This window comes from Podarcis tiliguerta (genome assembly GCF_965153285.1).
Source record: "Podarcis tiliguerta genome assembly, chromosome: 2".
Lineage (NCBI taxonomy): Eukaryota > Metazoa > Chordata > Lepidosauria > Squamata > Lacertidae > Podarcis > Podarcis tiliguerta.
The window spans coordinates 119,073,925-119,092,967 of NC_139535.1; the positions used below are offsets into that span (position 1 = coordinate 119,073,925).

Genomic DNA, 19,043 nt, shown 5'->3' on the forward strand with positions numbered 1-19,043 from the left:
CATCTGAGGTCAAGTAAGGTGCTGCTGGATGAAGTGAAATGGAATTCCGACAAGACAGGTATGCCATGGATGGTTCAGGTCTGCAGAACTGGTAACAACTTGTGCAGGGCATGCAGTCCCCTCGAGGGAGCAGTTTAGCAGCTTGGAGAGACACGTAAATCCAGGGTTGTCACTAGAGGACCAGGTGGCCTTGGTGGCACCAAGTGCCTTTCATGAGTTTTAGCTTTTTTTGTTGTTCTTTGCTGTTGGCATCTGTTTTGAGTGACAATGGAGTGCACCTCTGGGGGTGAAGTAAAAGTGCTGTGTTAGCAACACTGAATTGACCTTCCCAGGGTGCTAGGGCAGTGTGTATGGAAGTCCTGGGCTGCCCAGATGACAAGACGGCCTCGCTGTTGTGGTCCAAAGGAAAAGCACTCTGGCTGTGTTACTGCATTATACCTGACGGCTGCCTTTGACTATGGTTTGGAAGCTTCCATTAGTACAGAATGCAGCTTTCAGAATTCTGACAGGTGCTGCCTGATGGACACACATTAAGCAGCTTCCAGATGAACTGCATTAGCTGCCTCTTCACTTTAAGCTGCTTGTACCTGCCTTTTAAAGCCCTGAAATGCTTGGGACTAAAATACCTGAATCTGCTATACTGAGTCTAGCACAGTGCTGCCTAGGCTGACTGGTAGTGGCTGTCCAGGGCTTTAGGCAGGAGTGATTCCTAGTTGGGGATGGCAAGGCTTGAGCCTAAGACTTTCTGCAGGCAAGGCAGCTTTGCAGTGGCGTAGCGTGGGTTGTCAGCACCTGGGGCAAGGCAAGTAATTTGTGCCCCCTAACCTGTGGATTTTAGCACTCGAGTGCGAGCGCCCCCCCAGATGTTGTGCCCGGTGCGGCCGCCCCCCCTGCACCCCCCATGCTACGCCACTGCAGCTTTGTCTCCCATCATAGCAACCTGCCTGAATCTTCCACCGAGGCCCTTTTCTATGTTTCTCATAGAGAGACGTCATTCCCCTACAGAGGAGATGGCTCTATTGGCAGGGGCACCCCAGCTGTGGAACTTATGCCACAAAGAAGTCCACTTGACACCAGTGCTGCAATCCTTTAGCTGCAAAGGGAATTTTAAAAAATAATTACCCAGGCTTCTGAATTTGTGCAAATCTCAGTCAATTCTTACGGATTTCGGTACACTGCGTTTATCACTCTACTGTTTTTCTGCTGTTCTGCTGTCTAGAAATCTAAACAGGATGATGGAGCTCAAAGCCATCTCTGGCTTCTGCTTTCTAGGCTTGCTGTTTTTGTTCATAGATGGATGTCCTGGAGGTGCAGCTTGAAAAATGCATGTGGTTGGAACAGAGCCAGCTGGCCACGAAATCATAGACAACTACCTCTCTAAACTCCGAGTTTAGCTCATTGCTATCTAATCTTAGGACATGGAGCACCTCAGCTGTTTAGAACAACTGAGGGTCATCTCTTATCTGAGTCTTAAGCCTTATTGTAACAGAAAGCATGGACTTGTGGTTGAATACTTATTGGTGATGCTCAGGATTGAACCTGGGACTGTTTGTATGCAAAGCAGGTGCTCTGCCGCTGAACTATGGCTCCTCCCTAGGGAAAACACAGAACCTTTAATGGCATCTTTTTTTTTTTTAATTGCTTGGCTTCACCTCTTCTTTCCCATCTCTGCTAGAGCTGCGTTGGACTACAAGAGGAGAAAGTGCACTTTCAGAGAGATTGGGGCAGCTGTTTGGGAAGAGTTTGAATCTAGCCCCTTGAAGGCAACATCCCCGTCACATGATGAATCGGTAGCGAAACTTTTCTTGGGGGTGTGGCTTTGGTGGCAATAGATGGGTGTCAATCTTGCATTTCAAAGTTGACTGGAACTGTGGAGCAAAGGAAGAGCAGGCTGAAATTGTCTGTTGAGCCTGAGATTTTCATAATGGGCTGTGCTGGGGGTGGTCAGGCGCAGCAGGGCAGTGAGAAGAGAAATTGAAATTATGCAGCTGTGGCTTGGCTTCATCCAGAGGCTACTTCCAGTTCTCTCACTGGGAAAGAGGTGTGTGTGTGTGTGTGTGTGTGTGAGAGAGAGAGAGAGAGAGAGAGAGAGGGAACATGTATGTATGTATGTGAATGGTGAATGTTATGCTGCTGCTCTGTGATTCTCCAGCACCTAGTGGCAGTCTCCCCACCCACTTCTTGGTCCTCAGCCAACATTTGCACTTGTTCATTTCTTTCTTGGCCCGTGACTGGAATGGTTCAGGGATCCTGCTTATCTCCCCATGCCACCCACACCTTTGCCTCCTTCACAATGTTCTCCCTGGCTAGATGGCAAGCTGCTGGGGGTGGGGGGTGGAGGTAGGATGGAGGAGGCTGCTTCAAGAAGAGCTTGAGAGGGAAGCGGTGGAAAACAGCCTTCCAAGGGTTTATTTAAGCTGAAGAAATCCCATGCGAAAGAACAATTATGCACCACAAAAGCGCGCCTTGCCACAGTGTGCGAAGGAGAGATAACAACTTCCGCCAGGCATTACAATTGGCACTGGGCAATGCTACCCAAGATAAAACACTGAATCCCCTTCAGTCTACACAGCCCCTTCTCCCCAGCACAGACTGTCAGATATATCCTCAAAAGGCCAGTGTTCTTTCTGGCTGTAGAGCCAGGCTTTCAGCTTGCCCATTAGGGATTTTCTTTTTAATTAAGCCGATTAACTGTCTGGCTTATAAATGATGGATCTGTTTTATTAACTGGGTGCAACTAAACATCTTGGTATCTTGGAACAGCTGTTCTGCCGAGGTTACTTAATGACGGGAATGCCGCTTTGGCGCAGAATTGCATGGGCTGCTCGCTTGATGCTCGTTCTCTGCTCAGTGGCACATTGCGGCTGGGCTGCCCAACATGGCATCCTGGCATCCTTGGGCACCATATCATCCTTAATGCCCACCAAGGTTTCTGGACCCTTCTAATTTTATTTTTATTTCTAAAAAACTGTGGGCTTTTTAAAAGGGGGAAATCTTTTATGGATTGTCTGGTGGTGGGAATTTTTTCTGCTTTTTCCTTTGTGTCATTTGTTTATTTGGTGTGGGGTGGGTGTAGGTCTTTTGTCTGGATTCTGAGCATCACCAGTTTTTCCCATGTGAAGTGAGTGTTTTGTGGTGCCCACAGCAGATTTCCAAGTGTGCTCCGGGGCTCAAAAAGGTTGGAGCCCTCTGCACTGTGGCCTGGATTGTGGCGTGTAGAAAAGTGACATGGAGACATCCCTAGAAAATGAAATGAAAGCTTTGGTTGCTGTTCTGTTGCTAAAAGAGGAGGATGTATGGTTGTGAGTCGTGCCTGGATGGGAAGCGGTCTGCAAAGGGAACATCATGCCAAGGCCATTTCAGTGTGCACACATCCAAACTAATGCATGTTCTGGTCTGTACAACATGAGTTTCCCTAAAGCAAGTTGCATCCTCCTGGCGTCTCCACAAAGCTCTCTGCAAAGAGAGCAGCCCTTATGACAGAGGCACTGCTTTCTTTTCAATCACAGTAAAGAGTTTTGCATACCCTGTGCTAAGTCCAACCCATAGATGCAGCAAGCCGAAGCCTTGAGCACTGTGTGTCATGGAACATGTGGAACAAACCTGTGCCTCACATGGGCTTCAGAGCTGCCAGAGTATTGCACTTTGTGGATGCTGGCAGGATTTGCCCCATGACAACAGGCTCACAAGTAACTTCCCACTCACCCCCAACCCCCACTCTGTCTGATTCAGCCTATGTGCCCTTGACCAGAGATGCTGAGAATCTGCCAGGCACACAAAACACCAAATTAAGCTTCCAGCCATAGCTTTTTAAAAGCCATTTCCTTGCTTCTGACCCTTCTGACCCTTTTGCTGTGAGTTGGGCAAGACCTGCCCTGTGCCTGGCTCCTTTCCACCTGTCCTAGGAGGGTGGGGCCCCTGGCTGGCTGCAACATAGAAGGCTGTTCCAGCTGGTGAAGATAACTATCCACCCAGGGAAATGTTAACATTTCCGTTAGCTTGCCAATGTGGATATAAATGTGGTATTTGCAAAATGAGTTTATTGCACTTATGGTTATGTTTTAGTTGTGCCTTGATGGTGATGTAGTCTTGATTATTTGTCTGCTGTTCTCATTTTCTGGGCAGATTTTGAAAAAGCAGCACATCATGAACTTGAAAAGGAACATAGCCTGCATTGTTCAGATAAGGACTGGTGCTCGGTGGTTCTTGGTAGTTGCGAGTCATGGCAGCTGTGTTCTGCCTCCCTTGTTGGAGGTGCTCTCCTTCTGATGGGGATCACAAGCAGGAAGGGTGTTGCTGTAGTCTTGTCCTGCTTGTAGGCTGCTTCTAGGCATCTGGTTGGCCATGGTGGGAGCAGGATGCTGGATTGGATGGGCCTTGGGTCAGATCCAGCGGGGCTCCTCTACTCTCATGTGTTTGATGGGACAAGTAAAATGGGTGCAGTCAGGGAAAGTGCTTTTGTCACAATGTGTACACAGAACCTATAGTGATGATTTCCTTTCCAGGGGTCCCTGATATGTATATACACCCTGATATTTATCCTTCTGTATTGATCACTCTGTGTGTATTTTCTCTCACTACTTAGTGGTTCTTTCCGGGCATTTCACTATTAAATCAGTATTTATGTAGGGGCCATGTGCTCAATGAGAGGTGAGAGATTTATTAGTGTTTCTGTTCCCTGACCCAAATGAGGCTCCAAGGGTGGCAGTAGTAGGAGAAGAACATAAGGAAACCTTTGCTGGACCAGGACAAAGCCCCATCTAGCGATCTGTTCTCACATTGGCCTATGGGAAGCCCCAAAGCAGGGCTTGAGTGCAACACCCTCTCCCCTCTTGTGATTCTCAGCAATAATAATAATAATAATAATAATAATAATAATAATTATAATTATACCCTGCCCATCTGGTTGGGCTTCCCCAACTGGGTGGCTTCCATCAAAATATTAAAAATACAATAAAAGATCAAACATGAAAAACTTCCCTAAGTCGTACTCAGATGCATGCTGTCTCTGTCGCAGGAAGTAATGTCCAGCCGTTATGGCCAGTAGCTGCTGATGGCTTTATCCTCCATGGATTTACCTGACCCCCTTTTAAAACCATCCATATTGGTGGCCATCACTCCATCTTGTGGGAGTGAATTCCGGATAACTGCTCCATGTGCTTTTCTTTTGTCTGTCCTGAATTGTTGAATATTCAGCTTCATTGACCAGCCCCAAGTTCTAGTATTATGAGAGAGGGAGAAAATATAATCTTCTGCTCACCATGCATAATCTTACACACCTCTATTATGTCCTGCTGCCACCTACTTGATAGTGGCAGAGATGGGCATGGGCCTCCCCTGTTGATTTGTGCTCCACCTGCTTTACATTTGGAGAATTTCACACTGCAGCGCCTTGGCCAGCACCTACTTCCCACTGTGTCTCGGGGCCAACCCCCACGTTGGCCTGCAGGCGCAGCGCAGGGGACCCAAAGTGGCAGGGGAACTAGGTGGTCATGGAGGAAGCAGTTCATCAAGCAGAAGCAGTGCGCAAAGGGTGGGTGGGTGCTTAAGGTGCCCCCATTCCTGCTTTCTCTCTGCAGTGCCCCCAGCTGCTTCCTGCTACTCGATGGAGGGAGAATTATTCCACCTGCCTCAAGAAGAGCTAGCACAGAAGTCGGGAGCCTGTTGCCCCCATCAGTTCCACTCAGCATGGCCAGTGGTCAGGGACGATGGGTGTTGTAGTCTGGACAGCCAGGGCCATAGTGTGGGGAGCTAGGGGGGCCCTGTGGCTCCAGGCTCACAAACCAGGTGGTGCCTGCAGAGATCCCTGTTGTGCACTGCCTGGCTCTGGCAGCAAGGGCTAGTTGAGTGTGGAAGGTGAAGAGTACACTCGCCCCTTGGCTGTGAGGGTTTGGTGAGTGTGGAGGATGCTGTTCACCCCCTGCACCCCCCGCCTGATGCGCATGTGCATTCACCCACCCAGGCGCCAGCAAACAGCACTACACCCTTGTTGAGAGCTGCAGCCCCCCCCCCTTCAGCTAAGTGGGATCTCCTTTTCTGCTTTAGGCAATTTCAGAAGGTTTGACCCTGCCTGTTGAAGGCTCCCGTAGAGCGACATGAAATGATGTGAGTTGCTACCTGTGGCTCCAACCTTTCTTTGCTCTTAACTCCTCTATCTCCGCTGTGCTGGATCCCAGCCAGCTTTTAAGCTAATGTTATCCAGCTGATTATAAAAGGGAAAACAGATCTAATGGGACTCGGAGAATGAGTGCAGTGCCTCCCACATACCTGCCAGCTGAGGATATTTTGAGGGAAGAGACAGAATATTATAAGTGAGGCTTCTAAACTCATTTAGCTCGTTTTGGAATTTGGGGGGGGGGGGGCAGAAAGAGCGAGAACCATTTCGTTTCCCTCACCATCTTTTCAAAGCAGAAGGCAAAGCTGGAAGAGAAGGAGCAGAGGGAATGACAACTGGAACACATTTTGTAACAACATTGTTTCTTTTGCATTTTTTTTTAAAAAGACACCACTCTGGCATTTGTAAATGTTGATGCTGATAATTTGAGACAATATTTAATTATCCAATTAACTTTAAATATGTACCCTGCCTATCCAGAGTAGCAAGAAGAAGAGAGAGAGGGGAAGGTAACATTTTAAAAATTAAGTTTATTTCGGCTTCTGTTGTGTTCTTCCCCAGGGATGAGAGCTGGTTATACAGAAACTTGGCAATTTTGCAATTAAAAGCTGCGGCAGGGGAGGGGGGGGTGAATCTGTCTTGACAGACTTCATTATTTATGTCACAGCTGGGTACCTTGTGGGGAAAAGTGGGACAGAGAGCGGCAGAAAGAGCAAGAGAGAAGGCAGAGGGTGTCCTTGCCTCAGCCTTGGCTCCAACTCTGCCCACTGCTGGGTGCCCAGCTCCTCACAGGGCAAATAAAAAAAGGTGGTCTATCCCTGATTTATATAATCTGTAATAAGGGAAGGCGAGAGACTTTGGTTGTTGCAGTCCTGAGGCCAGCCACCATGTCACCTTGACCTTGCCCCTTGCTGTCTATTCTCCTCTCTCTCTCTCTCGTATACACCTCGGGTTACATACGCTTCAGGTTACAGACTCCGCTAACCCAGAAATAGTACCTCAGGTTAAGAACTTTGCTTCAGGATGAGAACAGAAATCGGGAGGCGGTGGTGCGGCGCCCCATTAGCTAAAGTGGTGCTTCAGGTTAAGAACAGTTTCAGGTTAAGAATGGACCTCCAGAATGAATTAAGTTCTTAACCCGAGGTACCACGGTATATAGGGACGCGGGTGGCGCTATGGGTAAAACCTCAGCGCCTAGGACTTGCCGATCGTATGGTCGGCAGTTCGAATCCCCACGGCGGGGTGCGCTCCCGTCGTTCGCTCCCAGACCCTACCCACCTAGCAGTTCGAAAGCACCCCTAAGTGCAAGTAGATAAATAGGTACCGCTTTATAGCGGGAAGGTAAACAGTGTTTCCGTGTGCTGTGCTGGTGCTGGTTCGCCAGAGCAGCTTCGTCACGCTGGCCACGTGACCCGGAAGTGTCTCCGGACAGCGCTGGCCCCCGGCCTCTTAAGTGAGATGGGCGCACAACCCTAGAGTCGGACACGACTGGCCCGTACGGGCAGGGGTACCTTTACCTTTACCACTGTATATGTAAGATACCGTGTTGTATCCAGTGCTGTGCAAATGGGGCTCCTCCTTCCCCTTCCTCTCCTCTCTCCCAGGTTTTGAATGTCTGTGGGGGGCTGGAGGAGGGGAAGTTCCATTGCACAAGTCCATTGTGCACCTGGATTGACAGTGCTGGATACAAATCCATTGTCCAGAGGTATTACTCGGTTTGTGTGTATGACCCCCTTTAAATCACTGACCTGTTTTCAGAGCACTGAGTTAATGTTTCTTTCTTTGCCCACCACCTGGGTGGAGTGGTTAATGTCCAGGAAGAAATGTGGCAGGAATGCTCAAGAGTTCAGACTTCCATCCTGCTCTTAATCCTGGTCCTATGCTTAGGCAGGCTGCAGTTATTCATTGGTGTGTAAAATGCACTTTGCACATGTTTGCAGGGAGTCTTTGGCATGTGGGGCTAGCCACAGGAGCACATTGCTCCCATGTTCTGTGCTGGAACATTTCAGGGAGGTGGCTGTATTAGTTTTTGCACTGAATGCACACCCACAAAAATTCTTGCGGCACCTAAAAGATGAACAGATTTATTGTAGCAGAAGCTCTCATGGACTGGAGCCCACGACATCAGATGCATGAAATATTATCCACAGTTGATAGATGATAGATGATATATAGATAGACAAAACACAGAAAAAATAACTGTTAATTGCTTGTGGGTATATCTGTCTACATATATATTCATTCTCAGTCAAACTCACATGTATGTATTGAGTTCTATGATAGAAGAAAGGTGGGATATGAATATAATAAAATTAAGAATATGCATTACACAGTTATGGAGATATACAGAAAACCTGCCAACTGAGGCTAACACATCATGCATCTGATGACAGGTCTTTGGAAATTAATGTGCAGACAATACTGGTCATTGGGCTGCTGTCAGGGCAAATAATATTTTAATTGATGCTTGTAAATACGTTGTGTTGTATTTTTATTATTGCTTTTAATGTTTTTTATTTTTCTGTACAGTGGTACCTCGGGTTAAGTACTTAATTCGTTCCAGAGGTCCATTCTTAACCTGAAACTGTTCTTAACCTGAGGTACCACTTTAGCTAATGGGGCCTCCCGCTGCTGCCTACCACTGCCACACGATTTCTGTTCTCACCTTGAAGCAAAGTTCTTAACCCGAGGTACTATTTCTGGGATAGTGAAGTCTGTAACCTGAAGCGTCTGTAACGCGAGGTACCACTGTATTTTGTAACTGAAATTTTTGAATGTTGCAAGCTGCCTTGAATCCCAGTTTGGGAGAAAGGTGGGATACAATAAAGAAACAAGGAAATAAATAAATAAGTAGACTTTATTCCATGAACACTTATGCCACAATAAATCTGCTAGCCTTCAAATGCTGCCCCCTCCACCCCATATCTCTTCTTGCTCTCACATATCTGCAAATTGAGGCCGGGCTCCTTGTGAAGTCAAGGTGGAGATGCAGGTGCTACTTGATGGTGGCACCTTGAGTGGGGTTTGTTAGGGTGAATTTATACTCTGTTTTTATATGATTGCTTTGTTTTGCCATTGGAAAGCGTTCTCTTTCTCTCTCTTGAACTATGATAGTGTTTCATTAGTCCTACAGTTACATTGGCATTTTTAGTTAAGAAATGTAGGTTAGAAACGGAGTGAATTAAAACATCAGTCTTGCAGATAAGTTCAGTGTTATGGAACACTGATGGCCCCAAAGGAAGGAAAACCCAGCCCCTTTTCTTGTTTACAAAAGTGTCTTTTTTCATCACCTGGAGAAGGCTTTTTACTCAGAACAAGTGATCAAGTGCGTAGCTATTTATAAGCCTAGAATAAATGCCATATAACCTTCATGCAGCACTGTGTGTTTTTGATATGATTGCTTTGTTTTGCCATAGGAAAGCGTTCTCTCTCTCTCTCTCTCTCTCTCTTGAACTATGATAGTGTTTCATTGGTCCTACAGCTACATTGGCATTTTTAGTTAAGAAATGTAGGTTAGAAATGGAGTGAATGAAAACATCAGGCAGAGCTATGGACACAGATTGCAGAAATCTGTAGCATTATGATCACTAACAGTTAATGTTAATTAACAGTTAATGCTTGGTACGGAAGAACATCAGAAGAGCCCGGCTGGATCAGGCCAATGTCCCCCCTTGTCCTGTATCCTGTCCTCCCAGATGCCCATGGGGAGCCTGCAAGAAGCATCTAAGAGCAATAGCATTCTCTTCTCTTGTGATTTCCCAGCAATTGGTATTTGGAGCCGTTCTGCCTCCAGCTGTGGAGTTACAGCATAGCCATTGTGGCTGCTACCCATGGATAACTTGATCTGCCATGAATTTGTCTGATTCTCTTTTGAAGCCATCCAAGTTGGGGGCCACCACTACATCTTGTGGGATTGTGCTTCAAAGTTTAACTATGCGCTGTATGTCTTGCCATAGGATACTGGATGTTCCCAGATTCATGTACTGTATCTTGAGAGAGGGAGAAAAATGTTTCCCAAGCCACTTTTTCACACAGTGCATAATCTTGTACCCTTCTGCCATGTTTCCAGTTACAGTGGTACCTTGGGTTACATATGCTTCAGGTTACAGATGCGTCAGGTTACAGACTCTGCTAACCCAGAAATGGTACCTCGGGTTAAGAACTTTGCTTCAGGATGAGAACAGAAATCGCATGGCGGTGGGGCGGCGGCAGCAGGAGGCTCCATTAGCGAAAATGGTGCTTCAGGTTAAGAACAGTTTCAGGTTAAGAAAGGACCTCCGGAATGAATTAAGTACTTAACCTGAGGTACCACTGTACTCGCTTTCATCATTATGTCTTTTATCAGAATGAACTGAAAAATTCTCATTCTCCTCCCGCTTCTCAGTCCACACTGTTGGAGAGCAGCCATGAGCCAGAATCTCCGTACTGAGTAACATTTGTGTAATTTTGATCAGCTCACAATGCATAGGAATGCTGGCATCTCGGAGAGACGCAAGAGTCCCTTCGGTGAGGTCTCAGTGCTGACCCATCCTAGAGATAACAGCGGCGATGTGGGAAGTTGGCGCTTCTCTCACTAGGCTGCCTCTTTCGTTCTTTTTTATGGGTGCTCTGTTCTCTCTTCCACCACTCTGGAAGAATAGAAACCATGGCAGCATGACCCAAAGGGGATTGGGGCCAGCTGGTTTGTGGAAGGCAGAAAACCGCCTGCTGGCACCATCACAAATGCTCTGTGAGCAAAGCTGTGTGCAGACGCTTAGGGAAATATTTTGGGGCCCATTTTATATGCAGGTTGTCCCTTTTATATGTGCTGCAGATGGAGGAACATGTCCAAGTACGGGGACAGTGCCTTAAGTGGTCGCTGGAGGATCTGGCCCGGATAGAGCCAGCTTGGGGAAGTTCAGATTAACTGCTGCAGGAGGTGTGTAGCCCTGGTCAGCAGTGAGCAGTGGAGAATCAGCAGCAACAGCTGAGTGCAATTTTTAGCTGAGAAACAGCATGACAGGAGAGGGATCCTGGGCCCTTTACCTTCTCGCTGTGTTTCCACTGCCAATACTTCTGCAGATTGCTTTTCACTCGCAATGTTGGGGAAACTGATCAGAGGAAAAGATTGCCGTGTTGAGTTTCTCTTTCTTGATTCTATTGCTTTGAACAACGTTGCTGCTAATTTAGTTTTTATAAGTCCCACCCCCTCAAAAAAGGAGTGTTCTTTTAAAAATTATTTTTCATGTTTTTGCTACCTTGGAGAATTTTAGTCATAAGGTGAATTACAAATATTTTAATAAAAATAAATTAGAAAGTGAGGAGTGGGGGTTTAAGCTTTAAATCATGTGCTGTAAATCACGGCTTCCCCACGGCTGCTTCCTAATGGTTTGGGAGATGACCTGAATGTCCAGACTTGGTCTCCTCCTAAATGCATATCTTGCCCCCTTGCCAATTACAATTTGGGCTGTGTTTATACATGAGACTTAAGAAAGGAGAATGTGGCACTCAGGAAACACAAACGGCTAGAAAAGCTGTATTCTGTGACTTGTAAGAGGCAAAATTGGCACAATTTCTCTCTCCCCCCCCCATGGGGCATGTAAAATATGTGCAAGTGTGCATGCCTTTGCATACTATCTATCCCAGGAGCACAAAAAGCAGAAGCACAACTTATTTGCTTTTCTTTGTAATGTGAAAAGCAACCTTCGGGATTTCAGCAGACATTTCCCACCTGGTTCTTCCAAACTTAATGGGAGAGCGAGAGCAAGAGAGAACGAACTAGCTGATGTCATCTGAATACTGAATTCAATGCCAAGAATGAATTTTTGTGCTTGTGCGCTGTGAGCCTCAGATCCTTGCTGGTTCCTCAGCTTCTGTGCAGGCCCAGTGCCTTGGATTTGTACACCTGGAGGCTCTGGGGCTCTGTGTGAATGCAGAACAGGGTAGGAACCAGAGCTAGGAGAGAACATGTGGCTTAATGATAAGCAGCAGGCTTCAGTAAGACTGAGAAAGTAGTGTTCCATCACTCCGTGTGCACATTCCGTGCGGGAGGGCAGGTGCCCTGTGGGTCCTCAAGGAATGAGAGCCTAGATTGGCAGGGAAAGCAGATTCTCAGGCTCTCTCCCTGCTTCCCTCAGCCAGGCAAAAGCTCTTATGAGACCTGACGCTGGATTAGCCGAGATCTGCCCCTTGAGGCTTTTACAAGGGGCCAAGTGAACAATAAGCTACTGCATATTCCCTGTTAGAAACATAGGAAGCTGCTGTATACTGGGTACTGAGTTGGTCCATCTAGCTCAGTACTGTCTGCACTGACTCACAGCAGCTTTGCCGGATTTCGGGCAGGGTTCTTTCCCAGCTGGGTTTGAACTTGGGATCTTCTGCCTGCAGCAGAGATTTATTGGGAGTTCTAACCCCACATTCCATTTGGGGGAGCATAGCTGAACTCGAGATGGTTAGAAAAATAGGGAAAACATCCCTCATGTTGCCTTTAATAAAGCAGCTGGTTTTGTGCTGTGCTTTTAATCACCCTTCATAGTATTTTTTGTTTAGTTTCGGTAGTAACATGGTTATTGATGTCAGTTAATGTGAATTGGGGGAAATTACATATTGGACAAGGAAGGAGTTGGAGATCTAAATGGCTCCAATACGGTGAAAACACTAATTCAACAACATACTCTAATGGCTCTTTTATGTTCACACAGCAGTTAACTAATGAGGTGCTGACCATTCAGTATCTTTATCAGAACCGGGGTTGTGATCCCCCTGTACAAACACCCTTGGCAGATGCAAACACACAATGCTGCTGCCTTGTCCTCCCACATTCTGATTTCCCTGCATCCGGCTTCCAGCGCAGAACAACCATTGCTTTCTGGCTGATTTTCCAGGCCTTTCATGTAGTGGAGCGCTGGGAGCTGTCCAAGGTCCTGGAGGGAGCTGGTCTGTTCCCTTCCCTGTCTTGTTCCACAGCAGATAGAATGCCGATGACAGTTCCGGCTTCCTTCTTTGCTGTCTTCAACCAACCAGATTATTCTTTCTCCATTTATTTTACCTGTTTTAGATCTTTGTGTTTATCTGTTATTTCGAATGTGCAAAGCAGATTAGAATTTGAAAACAAAATCTCAAGTGGATTGAGCGGAAACACATTGCTTCCACCATGGTTTCGCTGTTTGTTTAGTGGACTGTGGCATGACATTCTGCAATACTTGCTGAATTGAACACTATTGTGTCTTAATACTTGCACTAAAATGTGCGATGCAAGGCCAGAAAGTTATTTTTGTTCTTTACTCTATGTTCTGTCTACCTGATCTTTATGAAACAAATTGCATTTACAACAACTTTGGGAGGGGGGGGTCACCTTGTAAACTATCTAATATTAATCTTTCTTCCCATGCCACACTTCCTCTTTATATTCCCTTGCTTCTGTGAGAGATAACTTTATCCAAAGCCCCACCTTCCACTGTCTCCTGATAACCCACCTGGTCTCTCCCTATTTATTTATTTATTTATTTATTTATTTTGTTTCATAAAAATTTTATACCACTTGATTGTAGAAAAATTTAAAGTGCTTTACAAAAGGATTCTATCTCCTTTGGCCATTTATCTGCTTGCTTAAGGAGTGTTTTCTATATGCAGCTGCCTTATGTTGTGTCCTACGGTTGGCCTGTGATGCTCAGGGAAGAGGATCTGTGGCCTTCCAGGTGTTGTTGGACCACAACTTCCATCATGCTTCAACACAGATCAAGCTGGCAGGGGTGGTGGGAGCTGGAGGGCCGCAACTTCCCTAGCCCTGATCTAGCTTGTTATGGTCTAACAGGAGCTCTGCCTTATCTTTTCTAGATAAGATGCCAAGAACTGAGCCTTGGATCTTCTGCAGGCAAAGTGCATGCTCTACCACTTGACTCAGGGGACATACCTTGATCCTTGCCCCCCAGCTACTCTACTTTATCTCCAACTAGATAAAGCCACCTACACCAAGCCTTGCAGTGAAACATAATTATACAGCATCACAGCACTCCTGCTTGTTTTGTAACCTATTGAAGAAAACTCACCCCATTATCCTCTTGGTTCCAAAGCAGTATTATTTGTCCACATACCCAGAAATCCCTGAATAATGCACAACTAGCCAGTGCTCTGTGCAGCAACCCCCTTTTTTGAATTAGGAATTGAAGCAGTGATGCTGCTCCGTTTCAAGTGTATAGGCCATTGGCACATGGTGTGCAGCCCTTAGAAGATGACACCCTTGCCCACGTGAACTGCCCAGTGAACTGTTTTCTGTGAGACTGAATGTTTCAGCTGCATTGTATTGGTTAATGATCAAGTGGCTTTCCTTTTAAGTCCTCTTGTGTCTTGTGCAGCTTGACAAGTACACATTCAAGAGCCAATGTGGTAGTCTTCAAAAAGGGGTTGGCAATGTGTCCATGGGCACACATGTGCCTACAGAGGACTTCCTGGACACCCACAGGGTCCCGGTCTCCCTACTTCTCCCCCTCCCTACTTCTCTCCCTCCCCAAACTAGGCTTGAAAGAAACACACTATTGTAGCCTACAGACCAGCTTGTAGGGTGTGCTTTGTTGTGGTGAGTTGTGTGGTTCTCACAACATCTTCTCCCAGGATGCGGATGTACCCGTGGGCCCCAAAAGGTTGGTGACCCCTGTGCTAGGATTTGCTACTTGGATCTGGGAGTTATGAATCCCATTTGCTCATAATCCGTGACTCTGGGATGATCACCATCTCTTTGATTTACCTACTTTGCTGGCTTGTTGTGAGGATAAGTGTATGCTGCTCTGAGGGTCTTGGAAGAAAGGCAGGATAAAAAGTAATAAGATAATAATCCCAGGAGGTGGAAGCAGAAAATTGTGATGGAGCTGGGCTCTTACTTAGGAGAAAGGGCCTCAGTAATCTTGGTAAACACTCATACTTGTGCAGGAAAAATGAAGGTGGAACCATCCGCAAGGTAATTACTATGGTTTTTCTTTTAAAGATGCAAAATGCATTTTGCAAGCCAGTGCTGTTTGCCCGAGGACAAAGTGGAGAGGGTGTCTCCCCGCCCCCTCGCCACAGTAAAAGAAGCTCAGTATCCCTTGCCCAGATTCCTCTTTTAAAAAGAGGAAGTCAATCCTGCTTTTGACATTAAATGATTATCTTTCCAAGCTTGCTAATTGCCTAATAAATCTTTTTAAAAGGGCTAATTTCTACTGAATGCATTTAAGCCTCGAAAGAAATATTTTGCCCAATAAAGGATGGTGCAGAGAATTAAAAAAGCAAAGATGAATGGCCCCGGCTTGGCAATGAGTAACAAGCCATTTCAGGCTGTGCTGAGCACATTTTTTTACAGTAAAAGGTCACATCTGCTGGGGGGTGGTAATTGGGGCCATGGGGTTAAATGCATTGAGTGGCCATTAGTAGCAATCTATCATGATGAGTTACTGCTCAAAAGTAAATTGGAGAATTTGGATTGGATCCAGCTGGGATCGGAAGTGCCTGGGCCTTTCTAGGGGAGTCTGTGGTGTCTTATTTTGGACTCCTTAAGCCTACAGCCCAGTGACTGCCATGAGACATGTTGATTCTCCAAATGAAATTCTTAAATAGAAACCCCAAAGTCAGGTTTTGAAACTTGTTGGTTTGGTGGCCCCTTTCTTTTCCACTTCACCTGACCTTGCTGCTCACTTGGTCAGAACTGCAGGGCTGTTTTTGAGCCAGGGGCCACCATATCACAGATGCAGAGCTCATTTTCTTTAAACAGGGCTTTTAAAGATATATGTGATGCAACACTGCAGAACAGAGTGGATTTGAGCTTGTGCAGAGTGATTTTTCACCATTGGTGCCGAAATATTTGCGGTTTCATCTCTGCAGTTATAAGGGCTGAAACCTGGGTGTTTAAACCTGAGTGGGGAAGCCTGGTTTTTTTTTTGTTTTTTTACTCCTGATTATATTATTTCATACTTTAAAAGGTAATCTGAAGTGGCCAAGAGACTCCTCCCTCAGTGGCAAAGTCAGTCACAACTGGTCCCACTCTGTGGGAAGGTCAGGCTATTTGTCATTTGGTCCTATGAGACAATCAGGCATAAAGGGATATTTGTTTCTCTTGCTTTGAGTTGGGGCACGTGAGAGAAAGAATCAGGTGCTACGCAGAGGCGATCAGAGCTGTTCAGTCACCAGTCTCATTCTCTTCTGCTGTTTCCCCTGTGTGGTGTTCTTGGCATTCTTAGGGGGCCTTCTTTTTCTTCTTTTTTTTGGGGGGGGGGGCTAGTGGCTTGCTGAGCTCTGTAGGAGTGCCTTCAGTTCTGCATCTTGCACTTCAAATTCTGATTTGTAGAGTTCAGGCTCAAAGGGTCTGCTAGTTATCCTCATGGGATCATTGGGCATTAAAAGCACCATGAACTTAAGCTGGGCAACAAACTTTGCTTCTTTCTCATAGAGGACATGAAAAGGCTGTAGCAGCTCATGTTTAACATATTCTGCTACCCCCATCCTTGCCTTTTCATCCTCAAATGCCCTGAGAGTGAATGGCATCGTATCAAAGCCTCTTTCCACCTCACTGATAAAGGCCCGGGAAGTTTTCATTTTCAAACCACAATGCTTGGAAGGGTCCCTTTTGTAAATTGTAGTTCTCTGCCCAGCATCCTTTCCCTTTCCTTCTCCATTGCTGACGAGAACATCAATAATGTAAACTTCATGGACCTCAAATTCTGCTTTTTCATGGTCCTTTCTTTGCTAGTCTGAGGGGTTCTGAATGATAATCTTTTCCCCATCTATCAAATGCTGCTTCAGCTGGTGTGACAGCATCCCTAGTAGTCTAGTTTCTGCACACACTTGCACATGCCTCTGTGTTCTCCAACCAGAGATCAAGAACACTTTCCAGGATGGGGCAAAGCAGAGCCGGTGTGTGGGGCTGGGGAGCGTCCTGAGAGCTAGACAGACAGAGAGGCCTAGGGGCTGCATCTGGTCCCTGGGCTTGAGGTTCCCTACCCCTGAAGGTCTAACTGAAGATGTTGCAGAGCTGATGCCGGTCGGCCGGCTGAGCATTCTCTCTTTCACTGCCGAGGGGGAAAGTGGTCCATCCACTTGCAGGCCTTTTTTATTCAGCAGTGTTCCCTGGTAGGCCTTTTGCACATCTGATTGGTTTTCTTTGCCCCCCTGCCGACCTGCCCACCCCCCTCTGGCAGCTGAACTGCTGAGTTCTCCCCTCCTCCCCCTGCCTCTCTCTCAAGCCTAATTTCCTCTCATGAAAGCAGCTCTTCTTGCCTCTAATTTAGTACATGCTGAGCATGCACCTGCTGGGTGCCTGAGAAAAGTGCTGGGGAAATAAGCGGGACCCTATTAAAGACATCCATTCTGTGCTCAGACTTGCCAAACTGCTACCTGGAATGCTGGAAGAATAGCAATGGCTGCAGCGAAGGACAGACCGCATGTTGCATGTTGCATTTTAACATTAGCAAATTGATTGGACATTCCAGAAAGCAGCATGGGAAGTACTTCTGTGGGGCAGGTGGAGATTCTTCTCCCTTCTCCATGGGTGATGGGAATCCTCCTGGGGAGATCCTCTGTCACTTGTTCCACTGAGCTGTCTGGATGGCAGTAGCCCTGTGATATGGAACCTTAGGCTCTAGTAAGTTGAATGCACCCTACAGGGTTTCCAAAAGGATCACTGTGAACTGTTCTCTGCACATTGATTCTGCTGTCCATTCCCTCCTCCACAGTCTCTGTTTCAAGGATTCCATTTTTTGTTCAGTGGAACAAAAATGCCACCCTTCATTTCACCAACTTCCACTCTTCTCTTTCAGTTGACTCATATGCCAGGTGTCCCCAACCTGCAGCCCCCCAGGTGTTGCTGGACCCCAGATCCCATCATCCCTGACCATTGACTGTGTTGTCTGGGATTGATGGGAGTCCAACAACATTTGGACGGAGCCAGGTTGCTGATGGCTGCCGTATGCTTTCAGATCTTGAGCTCTGACCTGGATGAGCTTTATAGACAAGCTGACTAAGGGGAAGCATCGTGGATGATAAACACTTCTTCTTCATCTGCTACTACTGGGGATGATGATGAGCAATATTAATAATAAATAAATAATTTCAATTATAGGGCTGAGACCAGAACTAGATGGTAATGGCTGACATGAGGCTGTTGCCAGAAACAGATGCCATGCATTGCCACTTCTTTCTCCTCCTCTCTGCCACCAATGGAAGACACTGGATGTCGTAATCATATTGCAGCTTTCTGCACCCCTGCAAGGGACAACCAAGGAGCATATTACAGCAGAGAGTGAGAGAGGCGAGGAGACGCAGGGCTGCTGCTGCTGCTGCTTGTAGTTCTAGCCTGAGGGTGGGACTCAGCCTTGTGACAAGTAGGGTGTTCCCATGGAGAACGAGGTCCACCTGTACAACAGGAAATCCCCCTCTCTCCTCACCTTCCCACCACAAAAAGAACCTGTTCTGGGTTTCTCTTTCCTGTTTCCAGGTTAAGGGGATTGTGAGAGGAAAAGTTCCATGTTGGGTGGGAGCATGATTTTGCATTTGGTTTCTTTTGCGACCTTGTCCTTGATTGAAGAGGTTTGAGTTATTTCAGCCTTCGCCAACTTGATGTCCTCCAGTTGTTGAAGGACAGCTCTGATCAGTTCCAGCTAGCATGGTCAGGAATGTTGGGTGTTGTGGTCCAACCACATCTGGAGGGCAGCAGGTTGGGGAAGACTGGTCTTTATCATGTTTTTGTTTTTGTTTTTATTATGTATTATGTATTTTGTGTTTTTATTTTGTGTTTTTATATTGTGAACCACCCTGAGACCAGTGGGTATACAAAATTAATGAATAATCCTCATCCTCAGCTTTACTTCTCAGTTTCGTGGGAGCCAAGACATGCAGACTCAAATTCTGGCTTTCTTTTAATACTTTAGTGGAAAAGGCCAATGTTTCTGTCTGTCTATAATTATTATTATATTTATATCCCAGT

General features: G+C 46.4%; 1 protein-coding gene and 1 pseudogene across 5 annotated transcripts in view; one reads left to right on the forward strand and one right to left on the reverse strand.

Annotated features, from left to right (window-relative positions):
• PDE1B (phosphodiesterase 1B) overlaps positions 1 to 19,043 on the forward strand; it is a 118,805-nt gene that overhangs the window by 26,372 nt on the left and 73,390 nt on the right. The window lies entirely within an intron of this gene.
• On the reverse strand, positions 16,022 to 16,879 carry LOC310671280 (proliferation-associated protein 2G4-like; annotated as a pseudogene). Its single transcript has one exon. The product of its transcript is annotated as a proliferation-associated protein 2G4-like (transcript).